Raw genomic sequence first — 18647 nt, 5'->3', positions numbered from 1 at the left:
TTCCTGACATCACCCCTGAACGGCCTAGCTCTAATTTTAGGGTTATGCCCACTTAAATAGTTCCTCTCTATCTACCCTGTCAAATCGTATAATAATTTTAATCACCTAAATTATATCACCCCTTAATCTTCTATACTCAAGGGAAGACAAGCCTAGTCTATGCAATCTGTCCTCATAATTTAAACCTTTTTTGTTCAGGTAACATTTTGGGTCATTTAAGAGTGAAAAGGATGATCTTAATGCTCAAACTCCTATTGTGAAAATAAGCTGACAGAGCAGGGCCGACTGTTAGTGAAGAAAAAGGATAGGGAGTCATAGTCTGGTCCTTCAAAGATCTGAAGGGCATGCATAACATGGATGTAGACGTGCAATCTATCTTAAACTATGGTCATGGGATTTGAGGACATGCGCACAATGGGGTTGAAGTTGTTCCATGCAATATTAAAGCAATCGTAGGAAATCATGTTGTCTGCTTTTTAAAAAAGGTATTAACCCATCTATCATAAAAGTCTTCATTACAGGAGTGGGCAGATGAATTTAATACAAAGACACAAATGTGTTTATTACTAATATCGGCCAGTTCGATTTCAATGGGCTGGAGCGGGACATCTCACAACGTGCCCCACTAGTTAGACTTTCTCCTGCACCCGTTCAGCTCAAACATGTTTTGTCCTGTAAGTCGCTGGAAGTGTGAGCTGGTAACGAGGGCAATGGGGCATCTGTGACCTTGGTGAATGATGGGACCAACAGCCTATCTCCTTTACTGAGAAATAAACAGAGGAAGGACTGGGAAGGAGGGTGGGCTAGAGTGGGCGAATTCAATGTCAAATCAGGGTACAGAAAGTGAAATAAATGAGAGGGAAAGAAAGAATGGATTAAGAGAGGGAGAAAGGAAAAGTAAGAAAAAAAAGTTGACATTTTTGAAATCTCCAACAACAACCTGAAGGAATGAGACTCCACGCTTTTAATTGTTCACTTTCTGAGGTTGATTAACAATGAGCACATAGTTAAAAGCATAATTATGCTATTAATTACTAGTTTGACTTGCTGTGGCGAGTTTAATGGACAATTAATGAGCAAATGCAATGACTACATGAATCTCACGGCGAGGTAAAGGGCGAGATGCCTTTTTTGCGAAGGTAATGTCGGAGCGGCGCAAATCAGCCAGCAACTTGTGGTGATTCGCAATTCATGGCGTATCTCTTCCTCGCCACAAGTTGCTGGACCGATTCGCACCCATTCGGCCCAAACAGTCCATGCCGGCGTTTATGCTCCACCCGAGCATAAAAGCTGGTTCGAAATTATTTCAAAATCTAGAAATCATGGGGGTGGGGTGTGTGGGGAAATCAGTGAAACCTGAAAACAACCAATATTATGTCAATTGTAACGTTAGGTTGATTTCCTGGGTATTTTGCTCAAATATTTGTTTGATGGGTTAAACTTTTTTAAATGTCTTCCCCTGAAAGCCATATCTGTGGCCGTGCATCTTCTGCGGATGATTCAAAAGCTGGAGAGATGTTCACAGCAGCTACAAGCTACACATGGTCAATTGGAAGGAAGAGGCTCAATCAGTCGCATGGCATTCTCTCAATTCCTAATGCATCGCTTTTGTGTTCTCGCGCAGTTCTACGAGCACTGAGATGCGAAAATTCTCGCTTTCCCTTCTGGACTAGATACAAAATACCCTTGCGATTCACTTGCGTCTGGTCCTTTGAAAGTTCTGGCAGTGACCTATGAAAAAACAAGATAGACGAGTTCAAGAAGCCAAGTGCAGGGAGATACGTTGCCACTGATCAGGAATGTTTCTGATGGCCTGCAAGGACAGATAATACACCACTGACATTAACATCAAGATTCCTTTATCTAAACAGAGTCAAAGGGCTCGAATTTCCAAGCCCCATGGAGGCGGGTTTGGAGGCAGGAGTGGGGGGGAAAATTGCAGAATCAGGGGGCACAAACCCTTCCCGCCCCCAACCCGCCTCCATGCCCGTTTCCCAGGAGGCGGGTACCCGACCTATGCTGGGAACCGCCTCCCCAAGGCGGGAAGAGGATTAGTGTCAATTAACTGCCTGTTAACATGTAGTTAACAGGCAGTTTTTGGCCTAACCCCTATTTTTAGTCCTGAAGTGTGGGCTGCCCGATGGCTCCAAACCACGCCAAGTTAGCGAGGTGGATCGTCGGGCTGAAGGGCTTGGAGGGTTTGAGATGTCCGGTGTTCAGGTGAGTGATGGGTGCATGATGGGTGCATGAGTGCAGAGGTAAGTGTGTTTGGTGTGTGTAAAGTGTTTAAATAAGTTTTACTTACCTTTACTTACTAATGCAGGCTTCCTTCCTTCAGGTCTCGGGAGTCCCTCATCTCACCGGCACAGAAAACAGAATGGCCGCGAGCTGTCAAAAGCAGCATTCTGCTTTCTGTTCTGGAGAGATTTCTAACTGAGTCTGTGGAGAAGGACTCAAGTTAGAAGTCAGATTGTCAGTGTTTGACAGCTTCACAGAGCTGTCAAACGCTGATATTTCATCTGTCAAAAGGTCTTGATAGATGAAATGTCAATCCCTGACGTCACCTGTTGCCGGGTGGCCCTTAATTGGCCTGTTGAGCCCGCTGGGCGGGTTCAACAAGGTCAATCAAGGGAAAATCGCACAGGTTGGCCACAAATCGATGGAGGTGGGACTACAACCCAAAAAGTGGGAGACCCGCCTCCATCACGTCCCCATTGACAAAATCCAGTCCAAAGGGCACAATTTTGCCAGCCCTGGGGAGGCGGGTATGGAGGCGGGGCCGCCGGGAAAATGACAGAATTTGGCGGCGGATACCCATCCCGCCCCCAACCCGCCTCCATGCCATCTTCCCAGGAGGCGGGTTGCCATCCCACGCCGGGTCTCGTCTCCTTGAAGACGGGAAGGAATTAAAGCCAATTAACTGCCTGTTAACAGGTAGTTAACAGGCAGAAAATAGGATTATCACCATTTTGCCCTCACAAGTGCGGGCTTCCCGAAGGCTCCGAATCCCGCTAGGGTCACCGAGGCAAGCACTGGGTCTGCGGGGGTCGGAGGGGTGCAAAAGTGTGCTGTGAAGGTAAGTGATGGGTGCGAGTGTGGAGAGGTGAGTATCTGAGGTAAGTGGAAAGTGTTAGAAAAAGTTTACTTACCTTTGTCTCTTCCTGCAGGCTTCAGTCGGTGTGTATGAGGAGAGTCTCGCACCTCCGCGGCAGAGATGACAGATGGCCGTTGCATTCTCCAATGCAGCAACTTCTCATTTCTGCAAAAGAAAGAGGTTTGATGAATTTTTGACAGATGAAACGTCATACGTTGACGTTCTCTGCAACCGGCTTTCCCTTAATTGGCCTGCTGAGCCCGCTGGGTGGGGCTTAACAAGGTCAATCAAGGGAAAATAGCATGGGTTGGCCAGAAGTTGATGGAGGCGGGACTGAAACCTGACAAGTGGGAGTCCCGCCTCCAAAAGCTCCCCATTGGCAAAATCGCCCCCAATGTCTGTTGCATTTTTTCCCTAACTTGTACTGCATTTGCACCGTGTATGTACAAATTTCACTTGTAACTTCGATGTAAGTGGTGCTTTGCCATTTCATACACAGCAAGGTGAAGTTGTCAGCTGTTGGCAGTTTTTGGGCCTTCACTAAGCGACCTAATTGGAATTTCAACGACTGAAAGCAGATGAAGCACAGAGATAAAAAAATGAGCCATGAGGCTTAGTTGATTTCGATTGGTAATAATCGTGAAGATAAGGGCAGGCAGAGGAGACCTTGGAAGAAAAACATGGAGACAATGAAGGGCCGCTAGGGAGTCAGCAGTGAGAAAGATACTTCAATAAAAGATAGATGAGGGCAACTTAGCCATCGGGCAGGATTTTCATTGGGCCGTGGAGGCAGGAATGGAGGCGTGTGGGAGGTTAAAATCTCAAAATCGGGGGGCACGAACCCATCCCGCCCCAACCCGCCTCCATGCCAGTTTCAAAGGAGGCGAGTACCCGACCTGTGCTGGGACCCGCCTCCCCGAGGCGGGAAGGGGATTAGTGCCAATTAACTGCCTGTTAACAGGTAGTTAACAGGCAGTTATTAACCTAATCCCTATTTTCATTCTTGAAGTGTGGGCTTCCCGATGGCTCCAAACCACGCCAAGTTAGTGAGGCGGGCTGTCGGGCTGAAGGACTTGGAGGGTTCGAGATGTCCGGTGTTCAGGTGAGTGATGGGTGCATGAGTGCAAAGGTAAGTGTGTTTGGAGTGTGTAAAGTGTTTAAAGAAATTTTACTTACCTTTACAGCCTTCCTTCCTTCAGGTCTCGGGAGTCCCTCATCTCACCGGCACAGAAAGCAGAATGGCCGCGAGCTGTCAAAAATTGCAGCATTCAGCTTTCTGTTCCGGAGAGATCTCTAAATCATCCTGAGAGGAAGGAATTAACCTGGAGTACAGATTGTCAGTGTTTGACAGCTTCAAAGAGCTGTGAAGCGCTGATATTTCATCTGTCAAAAGGTCTTGACAGATGAAATATCAATCTGTGACGTCACCTGTTGCTGGGTGGCCCTTAATTGGCCTGCTGAGCCCGCTGGGTGGGCTCAACAAGGTCAATCAAGTCAAAATCGCGTGAGTTGGCTGGAACTCGATGGAGACGGGACTACAACCCCGAAAGTTGTAGCCCTGCCTCCTACCCGCCTCCTCAATGAAAATCCAGCCCATCGTGTAAGAAAAGCCGGTCGGGGAACATGAACAAAGAAAGAACATGTATTTATACCAGGCATTTCACGGCCTCAGGATATACCAAAGCGCTTTACAGTCAATGAAGTACTTTCCTGAAGTGTCGTCACTTGTAATGTAGGAAATGAGACAGCCAATTTGCACACAGAAAGCTCCCACAAACAGCAATGAGATATATGACCAGATAATCTGTTTGCAGTGATGTTGATGGAGGGATAAATATTGGCCAGTACACCAGGAGAACTCTCCTGCTCTTCTTCGAATAGTGCCATGGGATCTTTTACATCCATCTGAGAGGCCAGACTGAGTCTCGATTTAATGTCTCATCTGAAAGACGCAATCTGAATATTCAGCGTGTTTGGCTGATGGAAAGGGAAACAGAATCAGGCAAATCTCATATCTGCAACATTGGAACAGAGAACAATAAACATCTTTATATAGTGAAGGTGGAAGGGGATTTGGTTGCGATTATTGATCATTTGCTCAAAGATTCTGGTCAATGTGAAACTGTCATGAAAGCGATCAAATATATACCTCAAGGAATTTGACTATTCTAACCTTGTACAGATCACTGGTGAGAACAATTTGGAATACTGTGTGCGTTTTTCAGGTGCCCTCTTTCTAAAAGTGCACTGATGCATTGAAGAGGGTTCGGGGGTTGTGAGAGACTCAGATAGCTGCTTTCAATGAGGACCGCATTTCCCATTCGGAGGTGCATAAGAGCATAATAGGAGCAGGAATAGACCACTTGGCCCCTCGAGCCTGCTCTGCCATTCAATAAGATCATGGCTGATCCTGGGCTCAAAGCCACTTCCCTGCCCGCTCCCCATAACCCTTCACTCCCATGGCGGAAAACTGGTGGTAGCGGAGTGACCACCCGCTTTAGACCTTACCTTTCGGGCGGGGGGAGGTGGGGGAGGGGTGGGGCTATGATGGGCAGCTGATCTCTGCCACCAGTTGTCCGCCACTACCACAAAGGTAAATGGCCCCCATTGTAGCTAAAACAAATAAATGAGAGGACGCACGATCCAGGCTGATGAAGTGAGGAAATGGCTGGATGACGTCGATTGAAACAAGCTGCTTGACTAGTATGCTTATATCTACATCACCCGCACCTCTCATATTTAAATGGAATAAGCATCAAGCAAAAAAGTAGAAATTGTGTTTACTTCACAGAGCAGCGGAGCGGACGCTCATTAAACGTTGACGCACAGTTAATGAACTTTTTCAAAGAACAGCTGTATAAATCTTCACTAGTCATGGATGCAGGATGGAAAGATCATATACTCCGGGGACATAATGATTCCTGTGCTGGTACTCTTCTTCTTCTTCTTAGGCAGTCCCTCGGAAATGAGGATGACTTGCTTCCACATTAAAAATGAGTTCGCAGGTGTCTGATGAGTCCAATGCGGGACCTACAGTCTCTGGCACAGGTGGGGCGGGTAGGTGGGGTCCTTGGGTTGACGTGCGCTCCTTGCGCTGCCTGCACTTGGCTTCCGCTTGCTCCCAGTGAAGAGACTCGAGGTGTTCGGCGCCTTCCCGGATGCTTCTCCTCCACTTTGTGCGGTCTTGGGCCAGGGATTCCCAGGTGTCGGTGGGGATGTTACACTTTTTCAAGGAGGCTTTGAGGGTGTCCTTGAAGCGTTTCCTCTGCCTACCTGGGGCTCTCTTGCTGTGCCAGAGCTCCGAGTAGAGCGCTTGTTTTGGGAGTCTCGTATTGGGCTGGTACTGCAACCAGCGTAGAGAGCGTTGGTGTCTGTGGAGGGTAGCAAACGAGAGTTCAATATTGGAGACACTGGAATGGATAACTATTTTGCTTGCCCCCAGGAAGCAGAGAGGATTTATGCCTAACTATTCCTCATAACATGTCATAGTCATAGAGTTATACAGCACAGAAAGATGCCCTTCGGCCGATGGCGGGGGAGTCCAGAACCAGGGGTCACAGTCTAAAGATAAGGGGTAAGCCATTTAGGACAGAGATGAGGAGGAATTTCTTCACCCAGAGAGTGGTGAACCTGTGGAATTCTCTACCACAAAAGGCAGTTGAGGCCAATTCATTAAATATATTCAAGAAGGAGTTAGATATATTTCTTAAGGCTAAAGGGATCGAGGGATATGGGGAGAAAGCAGGGACAGAGTACTGAATTTGAATGATCAGCCATGATCTCATTAAATGGCGGAGCACGCTCGAGGAGCTGAATGGCCTACTCCTGCTCCTATCTTCTATGTTTCTATGTATGTTCTTTATTTACTTGTTATAATGATACTCTATTTCCTCTCGCAGCTCAAAGGATGGTGTAAAAATAGTTCAGCTCAGTCAAATGAAATCTATCTTCCTTTTATTTGCTATTTTTATGGTGGCCTTGGGGCTGAATGTTCAGTCATTGTAGAGGGGTAGGGAGAGTAAAACGAATTAGTTTACGGCACATCAAATGCCAGTGACATTATTCCATTCAAAAATAGACACCACATGGGCTTTCATCCATCGGAGTAAATAAGACCATCCTGTATTTTTTTTTACGGAATGCAAGAATCGTTTCTCAGTAAGAACTAGGGCTCTTGTCTCCAATGAGGCAGCAATCTTTTGTGACAGTTATATACAATATTTATTAGTGCAAAAACTTCAAGTTAAACCATGCCAGGCTTACAAATACTGTAAATGGACATCCAACCTAAGTGCTCTGTACCAAACGCAATGGGCTGGATTTTCCCAGCCCTGGGGAGGCGGGTTTGGAGGCGGGACTGCTGGGGAAATGGCAGAATCTGGGAACGGGTGCCCATCCCGCCACCAACCCGCCTCTGTGCCATCTTCCCAGGAGGCGGATACCCGACCCGCGCTGGGTCCCGTCTCCTGGAGGCGGGAAGGGGATTACAGCCACTTAACTGCCTGTTAACAGGTAGTTAACAGGCAGTTAAGAGGATTATTCCCATTTTTCCAGCAGAGGCTCGGGCTTCCCGACGTCGGGAAACCCTGCCAGGGTCATCAAGGCGAGCAGTGGGTCTGCGGGGGTCGGAGGGGTGCAAAAGTGCGCTGTGAAGTTAAGTGATGGGTGCAAGTGTGGAGAGGTGAGTATGTGAGGTGAGTGGAAAGTGATAGAAAATATTTACTTACCTTTGTTTCTTCCTGCAGGCTTCAACCGTTGGGGATGCGGAGAGTCTTGCATCTCACCGGCAGAGATGATAGATGGCTGCTACATTCTCCGATGCAACAACCATCTAATTTCTGCTCACAAAAGAGGTTTGATGAGCCTTGAATACAAGAACTCATCAAACTACAGAGAATGTCGGTGTTTGACAGTTTCACAGAGCTGGGGAGTCCAGAACCAGGGGTCACAGTCTAAGGATAAGGGGTAAGCCATTTAGGTCAGAAATTAGGAGGAATTTCTTCACCCAGAGAGTGGTGAACCTGTGGAATTCTCTACCACAGAAGGCAGTAGAGGCCAATTCATTAAATATATTCAAGAAGGAGTTAGATATATTTCTTAAGGCTAAAGGGATCAAGGGATATGGGGAGAAAGCAGGGACAGGGTACTGAATTTGGATGATCAGCCATGATCGCATTGAATGGCAGAACAGGCTCGAGGGGCCGAATGGCCTACTCCTGCTCCTATCTTCTAAGTTTCTATGTTTCTATGACAAGCAGCAGACCGGCCTCCAACGCGCTCCCATTGGCAAAATCACCCCCAATGATAGCAATGGAAACGAGGGCAGTGGGACTAGCTGAAGTGCTCTTGTAGAGAGCTGGCACGGGCTTGACGGGCTGAATGGCCTCCTTCTGTGCTGTAACCATTCTATGGTCCGACATCTAGGCAAATATGCATTTTAATGCTCAACAGTGGTCCAGACAAGCACAGCTTGTCTGTCAATGAACCGGTCGTGCTTGGTTACAATCAATCACATTTACAATTCACGTGGATTGAGTTCGCTGCAAACCCGCGAGAGAATGTTGCCAGGACTGGAGAATTTTAGCTAGGAGGAAAGACTGGATAGGCTGGGGTTTTTTCCTTTGGAACAGAGGAGGCTGAGGGGAGATTTAATTGAGGTGTATAAAATTATGAGGGCCCTGGATAGAGTGGATAGGAAGGACCTATTTCCCTTAGCAGTGAGGTCAATAACCAGGGGGCATAGATGTAAAGTAATTGGTCGAAGGATTAGAGGAGAGTTGAGGAGAACTTTTTTCACCCAGAGGGTGGTGGGGGTCTGGAACTCACTGCCTGAAAGGGTGGTAGAGGCAGAAACCCTCATCGCATTTAAAAAGTACTTGGATATGCACTTGAAGTGCCTTAACCTGGGCTACAGACCAAGAGCTGGAGAGTGGGATTAGGCTGAATAGCTCTTTGTCGGCCGGCACGGACACGATGGGCTGAAGGGCCTCCTTCTGAGCCTTTAATTTATATGATTCTATGCTTCAATAATTCTAGAGGTACCGATTTTGGGTGGAAGTGTAAACTTGCACAACTGACTCCAAAATGAGACTAGCACATGGAAAATGACACAACAGTGGGCTGGGAAGGAAGGGAGGCTCACCATTGGGGTGAAGGGGTGGAGTCATTTCCTCATAGTCTACTCTTGGAACTGCAGCAGTATCTCAGTAATGATTCGGGAATTTCACTTGCTATGATCAGCCTAGTGTGGGGACCATTAAAGGCGCAGTTACACTACAGCTCCGATTTCAGTGCAGAGAAGTGCGGCTTCACACCGGCACTACGTGCTATAGTGGAGGAGCAAGTCTCACTCAGCATTGCTCTGGAATCAGATCAGGTCGGAACTCCTGATCCATCCTTCACAACGTTAGTGTCAGTGTGAAGTGACAACTGCAGCGCTTTAAATGGTCATGGTGTAAGGCACTGGAGAAAGGGCAAAAATGATTTACAAGCACGATACCAAAACTGAGAGGTTATAACTATCAAGAAAGATTGAAAAATAGAAACATAGAAACATAGAAGATAGGAGCGGGAGTAGGCCATTCGGCCCTTCGAGCCTGCTCCGCCATTCAATGAGATCATGGCTGATCATCCAAATTCAGTACCCTGTCCCTGCCTTCTCCCCATATCCCTTGATCCCTTTAGCCTCAAGAAATATATCCAACTCTTTCTTGAATATATTTAATGAACTGGCCTCCACCGCCCTCTGTGGCAGATAATTCCACAGGTTCACCACTCTCTAGGTAAGAAATTCCTCCTCATTTCAGTCCTAAATGGCTTACCCCTTATCCTTAGACTATGACCCCTGGTTCTGGACTCCCCGGCCATCAGAAACATCCTTCCTGCATCTAGTCTGTCCAGGCCTGACAGAATTTTATAGGTTTCGATGAGATCCCCTCTCAATCTTCTAAACTCCAGTGAGTATAAGCCCAATCGACACAATCTCTGCTCATACGTCATTCCTGCCATCCAGGTATCAGCCTGGTGAATCTTCGCTGCACTCCCTCCATGGCAAGAACGTCCTTCCTCAGGTAAGGTGATGAAAACTGCACACAATACTCAAGGTGCGGTCTCACCAAGGCCCTGTACAACTGTAGCAAGACATCCTTGTTCCTGTACTCGAACCCTCTTGCTACAAAGGCCAACATACCATTTGCCTTCTTAGCCGCCTGCTGCACCTGCATGCTTACCTTCAGCGACTGGTGCACAAGAACACCCAGGTCTCTTTGCACTTCCCCTTCTCCCAATCTATTGCCATTCAAATAATAATCTGCCTTCCTGTTTTTGCCACCAAAGTGGATAACCTCACATTTATCCACATTATAGTGCATTTGCCATGTTTCTGCCCAATCACCCAACCTGTCCAAATCGTAGTGGAATTTCACGACATCCTCCTCACAGCATACCCTCCCACCCAGCTTTGTGTCGCCTGCAAATTTGGAGATATTACATCCAATTCCCTCGTCCAGATCATTAATATATATTGTGAACAGCTGGGGTCCTAGGACCGATCCTTGCGGTACCCCACTAGTCACTGCCTGCCACTCGGAAAACGACCCGTTTATTCCAACAGGCCAGGGCTCTTTTCTCAATACTGAAGGGTGACCTGATAGAGGTCTTTAAGATTATGAAAGGGTTTAAAAGTGAGGATGTAGAGAAGATGTTTCCACTTGTGGAGACCAAAACTAGGGGCCATAAATATAAGATAGTCACTAATAAATCCAATAGGGAATTCAGGAGTGGTTAGAATGTGAAACTCACTATCACAAGGCGTAGTTGAGGTGAATAGTGGAGATGCATTTAAAGGGAAGCTAGATAAACACATGAGGGAGAAAGGAATTGAAGGTTATGCCGATAGGGTTAGATGAAGAGGGGTAGGAGGAGGCTCGTATGGAGCATAAACACTTGTGATGTAAGAAAACTACTAAGCACTTGGTTTGAGTATAAAACAAGGCTTTAATCAACTGTTTCACAACCATGAGTTCTAGTTACATCACTAGTTCCTGGTTACAGAAATGTCCTGAGCAAGCTGGGCCCGAGTATTTATACTTTCCTTGGACGGCGCCACCAGCTGGCCGCCCAGTGTTATCTCATGAGTCATTTCTACATGAATGGTAAGATTCATGACAACTAGAATGGACCAGTTGGTCCGAATGGCCAGTTTCCGTGATGTAAATTCTATGTGATTCTATATAAAGTCACTCCTGTAGGGGTATGTCTGTGCTGCCCTATATCTATCTCTACAATAACTAAGAGGATATAATAATGCTCCTCCCCTTGACATACAGACTGGCTATTGCATCTTTCATACATGGTGTCATGTGTGCTTCTTCAATCTTTTCAAAAGCGACAGAGTAGACACCTGGTAAGACGAGGTCAGGTAGGCATCATCAAGCTGCTTTGTTTCACAGACACCAAGTGAACAAACAAAGCAACCGTTGTGCATGAATTCATTTAATTCAATCAGTACAACTTGTCTTTGCGTAATAACATAAAATAACATGGCACTTCCCCACATCAGTGGGTCACCTTTATCAAAGTACCTCCTATCTACTCTCCTTCTTAGCACACCATACACCATCTGTACAATAAACTGTGGGTTCCTATCACCACCATCATTACAGATGAAAGGCGTCCTGACACCTTACTGTGACACTTCCATTGCTGGGCACACATAAACCAACTCTTTGAATGTTTGCCATCGCATTTCTTTATTACAATTGAAATGATGATGATAATCTTCAATTTGTATTACATCAAAACACCCAAGTGACTACCCTTGTGACTATTTGTGTGTTAACTTTCTCTTACGCGTGCTTCTACGTGGTGCTTCCCCTGTGGCTTCAGCAGATGTTGAGGCACCTTGCTCACTTTCGTGCTGCTCCTGCTTCGACACCTTTGGCGGGCGTCCTCTGGGTTTGGGAGCCTGGCAGGGCTCGGCAACAGGCTGCTCCTCCTGCGGCTGTGCAGGGGCTGAGACGGCCATTTCAGTTGGGTGAGGAATCTGGGGCTCTGACCGAGGGCTCCACAGTGGCATGGGAGTGTGAGCGCTTGGAGAGGAGCCCACACTTCCTTGTTGTCGACCACCAACATCCCTCTCATGTGTCGCCCGCACTTCACTTCTAGAAAGTAGCTGGAGAGCACCTAGCTGCACATCAGTGGGGCCATGAGGACCCGTCTCTGTACTGACAGTCCTCATAATGGGGATGTCCATGTACCTCTGGTGTCTCTCCTCAATAGCTGCCCATCTATCCTCCAAAGCAGACCATCTATTTAGAAGAGTCGCCATGCTCTGTTGAGCGTGGCGACTTATGTCCTCCAAGGAGGTTGCCACCCTCTCCATGGTGGCACGTTCATGCGTCATTGCCTCCACCATGGCATTGCTTATGTTTGAGATGGACTCCTCCAATCTCTGCACACTCACAGTTACTGTGGATACAAACCCTGTCAGAGACTCCTGCACTTGTTGCTGAAGTTGCAGCATCGCTCTCTTTCTGGATGGCCCCAGAGGCACAGCGACTAGATGCAGCTGAGCACAGCTAGGAGCGCCCTGCAGCCTCCGACGAGGACTCTCCACTGCTGTCCCAGTCTCCAACATCTGCTGATGCTCACTTGTGAGCTGTGATACACCAGGTGACAAAACGAATCTATCTCGCAAATGACCCACTGAGGTTTGTGTCTCTACGCTGGTGCTGGGTGCGCTCAATTCTGCTGACACTGCACCCTCAGAGGTTGCTGCTTCCTCTGAGGAGTCTTCTGGCTCTTCCTCCTGGACAGGGGGGGCTCGCGATGGTCCTGTGGGGGAATAAAGGCATGAGTTAGACGTGTGATATTAATGTAGCAGGCACATCGAATTGTGCAGATGATCAGAACTCAATCTGTATGAACATCAAATGCCATATCAGTCACTCATGCAATCTAAATGAGAGGGTTGCAAATCTATTCTGTCACCAGCTTGGTCTACTGCACCCATCTCTCTGTCCCCCACTTCTAGCTCCTCAGTACCTCCGACGATGTTGAGAGCAGCCTCCTCAGCGGTGGTCAAGTGGGCAATCGAAGGTAGCCATCCTCCTGTCCTGCCCCTCTCCCTCTTATTGTGGGCTCTCTTTTCCTGCAATGAGGGACACAAGTGGAGTTTGACTGAGGATGTTGGAGTGAGTGTAGAGAATCCATAGCATAGATGCTTAGAGGGAGACAAAGATGGAGTGTGGGGCCCTCCCTGTGCGTTGTTAGTTCTGTCATTGCATAACAGTGATAGCGAGTGTGAGGGGTGCACAGTAGAATGGTGAAGTGCTTCTGAACATAGAGAGAGAGGGATGGGTGAGGGTGCAAGGGATGTAAGGGTAAAGTGGGATGTGCAGGAGTAGGTTGACAATGCAAAGTGCTGATGATGAGAAGAGATGGGGAGCAGATTGAAGGTAAATGTGATGTTATATTCACTTTTGCTGAGCGTAGCAGATCATTGAACCTTTTCCTACACTGAACCCAGGTGCGACCACACAAAGACCTGGCGCTCATCTCCTCAGCAATTTGCAGCCAGGCTGCCTTGGTTTGCTGAGAAGGCTTCCTCCGTCCATGTGAGGAGAACAGTACCTCCTGGCACCCTTTCACTCCCTCCACAAGAACATGGTGGGAGTCATCATTTGGTCTTGAAGCAGTCATTTTGATATGTGCCACGCCGAGAAGCAGCAGAATAGAAATGAAAAACCACAAGGCTGCATGGCCCCCTTAGATGCAGCTGGCTGACAGACGTCAGCAGAGGCGAGCAGCAGACCCGAACCCACTGATTGGGCCGGGTAGCGCGCACGACGGGCTTAATCAGCCCACTTAAGGCAAAATCGTTATTTCAGAGCGGATTAAACCAGCAGCGGGACTGGAACACGCCGAACAGCCAACCCGCCTCCACTCGGAAAATCGCAGCCACAGAGTCTGCAAAGGGACAGATAGGTTCAGTGAGTGGGCAAAAAATTGGCAGATGGAGTATAATGTGGGAAAATGTGAGGTTATCCACTTCCGTAGGAAGAATAAAAAAGCAAATTATTATTTAAATGGAGAGAGACTACAGAATGCTGCGGTACAGAAGGATCTGGGTGTCCTTGTACATGAAACACAAAAAGTTAGCATGCAGGTATCATGAATCTTACCATTCATGTAGAAATGACTCATGAGATAACACTGGGCGGCCAGCTGGTGGCGCCGTCCAAGGAAAGTATAAATACTCGGGGGCGTGGGCCCAGCTTGCTCAGGATGTTACTGTAACCAGGAACTAGTGATGTAACTAGAACTCATGGTTGTGAAACAGTTGATTAAAGCCTTGTTTTATACTCAAACCAAGTGTTTAGTAGTTTTCTTACATCAATTTAATCAATTGTGTATCGGCTCCACGCTCTCAGTGATTTCGGGAACAGCCAGCTACGACTTCAACTGTAGAAGGGAACTCTGACGTAGTAATCAATCCATCATGGACAAACTACTCAGACCCGCCCGTCTTGACCTGGACCCAAATTCACCTACAACTGCTAAGGTATGGAAACACTGGTATCGTACCTTCAGCAACTTTCTCAGGGTGTGTGGTGAAAATGTTCCTGATAAATTACAGATACTTGCCAATTATGTATCTCCTCATGTGTTTGACTATATTGAAGACTGTGTAGACTATGGCCTAGAAATTGAGTGCCCTTAGCGCCGATTTTGCGGCGCTAGAGGGCCTAGCGCTGCATTTGGCGCCGGCGCCGAAATTGCCTGGGGCCCTTACGCCGCGGTAGACCGGTAGCGCTGCGCCGGCACCGATGACGTCATCGGTGTGCGCAGCGTCCCGGTTGCCATGACGACGGGCCCCAGCGCCGAAATTCAGTTGCGGCCGCCTCGCCCGTGGCAGCCGCAACTAAGACTCTGGCAACAGAGTCTTCCCCGAGTTTGCGCCGGCGCATTAAGGTCGCGCTGCGGCCGGCCGCTTTCCCGTCGGCTGCCTGCCCGCACCTCCCTCCCCGGACTCCTCCACCCCCCCCCCCCGCGGAACAGATGCGTCTGGCCTGCAAGCCCGGCACTTGTCCGAGGTGCCGGGCTCATTTTTTCAATATTTGAACGGACAGCGGGCGGGTGCAGGCAGCTCCTCCTTAACTGAAGGAGGAGGCCTGCACTTCCCCAGCCTGCCGCACCGCATCGGGTGCCGCAGCGGCGGATTAGCGCCGCAATTCGGCACTCAGCGCCCATTGGGAGGCGCTCACGCCCGCCAGTAGCGCCGGCAGCCGTCTGGGCGCGGCGCTACTGAATTTTTGGCGCGCGCAAGGGAATTAGCGCCGGCGCTAAATTTCCGGCGCTAAAGCCCTGGCGCGGCGTCAACTCAATTTCTAGGCCTATGACTCCGCTATCCTAATATTACAGCGACTATATGTTAAGGGCCCAAACAAAATTTTTGCTCAGCATCTACTGGCCACAACTCGACAACAACCCAAGGAATCACTTGACGAATTCCTTCAAAAGCTTCGCAGGCTCAGCAAGGATTGTAATCTTAAAGCTGTCACAGCTGAGCAGTACCAGGAGGAGTTAATTCGTGATTCCTTTATAATGGGATTGCGTCTCCCTTCATACGCCAGCGTCTGTTGGAGAATAAAATCCTCGAGTTACAGGCTGCCTATGACCAGGCATGTTCTCTAGACTTAGCAAAGAGGAATGCAGATACCTATCTTTTATGACGTGCACAGGCTGCTGCTATCACTTTTAGTGACTCCTTCGATAGGCCTCGGGCAGAAGCGCTCACTGATGATGACTCTAACCTAGCTGATGACAACCCTACCCTAGAAGCCTTCACTGATGACGACCCTGCCCTAGCAGCATCTTGACAATCTGGAAGGAAGTGTTTCTTCTGTGGAGGTGCATTCCACTATAGGAAATTTTGTCCTGCTCGTAACGCAACCTGCAATCATTGCAGTAAGAAAGGCCACTTTTCTAAGGTATACCGGTCGAGAGCCCCTGTTAGTTTTGCAGCTACTATCTATAACACGGCTCCTCCCCCAAGAGCCACTACTAAGGTTACAGCTGTCAAGAATAAAACTGCTCCTCCTCGCATCACAGCTGTTTTTCCCCAAGGTCTGTCCCCATGCAGCCACGAAGGTTTCGGTAAATGGACACAATTTGAGTGCACTAATCGACTCATGCAGCTCTGACAGCTTCATTAGTGAGCGGGCTGTCAGTAAGTTAAAACTGCGTATTTACCCCTCGGACAGGGAAATTGCAATGGCTCTGACGCCACTGACCACCAACTCTTCCGGCTTTTGTCTTGTCGACCTTATTCTCAATGGCTGCACTTATTTCTCCACCCGGCTCGGGGTGCTCAAAAACCTATGCAGTGATGTGCTCCTGGGACAGGATTTCCAGAAACAACACAAAAGACTCACTTTCGAGTTTGGAGGGTCAAAGCCGGAGCTTACTATTTCCAAAGTACCATTTTGTGCGCTTTCGGCGTCTTTGCTCGACGAGCCCTCCTTGTTTGCCAATCTTTTCCCCCGATGTAAGCCCATGGTCACTAAATCACGATGTTTCAGCCAAGGTGATCTATCCTTTATCGAGGCAGAGATCTCTCGCCTTCTAGCTGATGGTACTATTGAGCCATGTTCATCTCCCTGGCGGGCTCAAGTCATCATTGTTAAAAATCCTCTGAAGCAACACAAGAAACGTCTTTGCATCGATTACTCGCAAACTATTAACCAGTATACCAACCTGGATGCCTACCCACTACCACGCATCGATGACATGGTCAATAACCTTGCCAACTACAAGGTATTTTCAACTTTTGATTTAAAGAGCGTGCACCATCAAGTACCGTTAAAAGACGCTGACAAAAAGTATATGGCCTTTGAGGCCAATGGTCGGCTTTACCAGTTTTATCGCCTTCCATTTGGGGTCACCAATGGGGTGGCCATCTTTCAACAGGCAATGGATAGCCTAGTCAAACAGGAGAACTTAACGGACACTTTTCCATATCTGGATAATATCACCAGAAGGAGCATGATGCCAATCTCCAGAAATTTTTTGACATTCTCCATCGTCGCAAATTAACCTTAAATTAGTCCAAATCTGTGAAATCAGTACCATCAGTCAACATCCTTGGCTACTGGGTGGGCAACGGTGTCATCAAACCGGATCCGGAGCGACTTCATCCGCTTCAGGAGCTCCCTCCCCGTATGAATCTCGGCTCTCTTCGTCGGGCACTCGGCATGTTCGCCTATTATGCCAAGTGGATACCCCACTTCTCCGAGAAGGTCCAGCCCCTGCTTCACGCGAAGTCATTTCCATTGGAGGCAACGGCTATTTCAGCTTTCAACCTCCTCAAGTGACAACTGGAAAAAGCCACGCTTCGTTCCATCGATGAAAATCTCCCTTTCATGGTTGAGTGCGATGCATTGGAGGTGGCGATCTCGGCTACCTTGAATCAAGGTGGTCGACCCGTTGCATTTCTGTCCAGAACTTTGCAGGGTAGCGAGCTCCATTATCCTCCTGACGAGAAGGAGGCTACGGCCATCATAGAAGCAGTACAAAAATGGAGCCATTTTCTCGCTCGTTGCCATTTCATGCTTATAACCGATCAGCGCTCCATGGCCTTTATGCTGGATAACCGGAAACGCACTAAGATCAAGAATAACAAAATACAACTCTGGAGGATGGAATTGGCTGCCTTTGGCTACACCATACATTATCGACCCAGCAAAGAGAATGTAGCCCCGGATACCCTCATGCATGCATTCTGCTCTTCTATGTCAACTTCGACTCTTGCAGATCTTCATACTGACTTATGCCATCCTGGCGTTACCTGTATGTTGCACTTGTGCAATCTAAAAATCTCCCATTTTCTACGGAAGACGTGAAAAGAGCATGTTCCACTTGTAGAATTTGCGCGGAATTAAAACCGCAATTCTTCTGTCCGTCGGATGGTTCGCTCATACACGCTATACAGCCTATGCAGCGACTCAGCATTGACTTTAAAGGGCCATTGCCTTCCTGAATGCGAAACACTTACTTGCTTACTATGGTGGACGAATATTCACGCTTTCCCTTTGCTTTCCCCCGTCCCAATATGCTTACTTCCACAGTGATCAAATGCCTCAATCAGGTCTTTTCCCTTTGCAGTACGGCCAATTTCATCCACTCTGATTGGGGTCCCTCCTTCATGTCAAGCAAACTCAAAAGTTATCTTTCCCAACGGGGAATCACCACAAGTAAAACGACACCGTATCATCCCATCAGTAACGGACAGTTTGAGAGATACAATGCTATCATTTGGAACGCTGTTCGTCTTGCACTGAGGTCACGCAACCTACCAGACCAGCAGTGGGAAACTGTGCACCCTGACGTGTTGCATTCCATCAGGTCTCTTCTTTCTACGTCCACCAATGTTACTCCTCACGAAAGATTCTGTGGGTTCCAGCGTCGCTCCACTCATGGGATGTCCCTACCATCATGGTTGGCAGCTCCCGGCCCCGTGCTGCTCCGAAGATTCGTTCGATCTTCCAAGAAT

Source organism: Somniosus microcephalus, chromosome 32 (assembly GCF_052327205.1).
Source record: "Somniosus microcephalus isolate GS21.2 chromosome 32, FLI_Smic_1.0, whole genome shotgun sequence".
Taxonomy (NCBI): Eukaryota; Metazoa; Chordata; class Chondrichthyes; order Squaliformes; family Somniosidae; genus Somniosus; species Somniosus microcephalus.
This window is presented reverse-complemented; position numbering follows the sequence as displayed.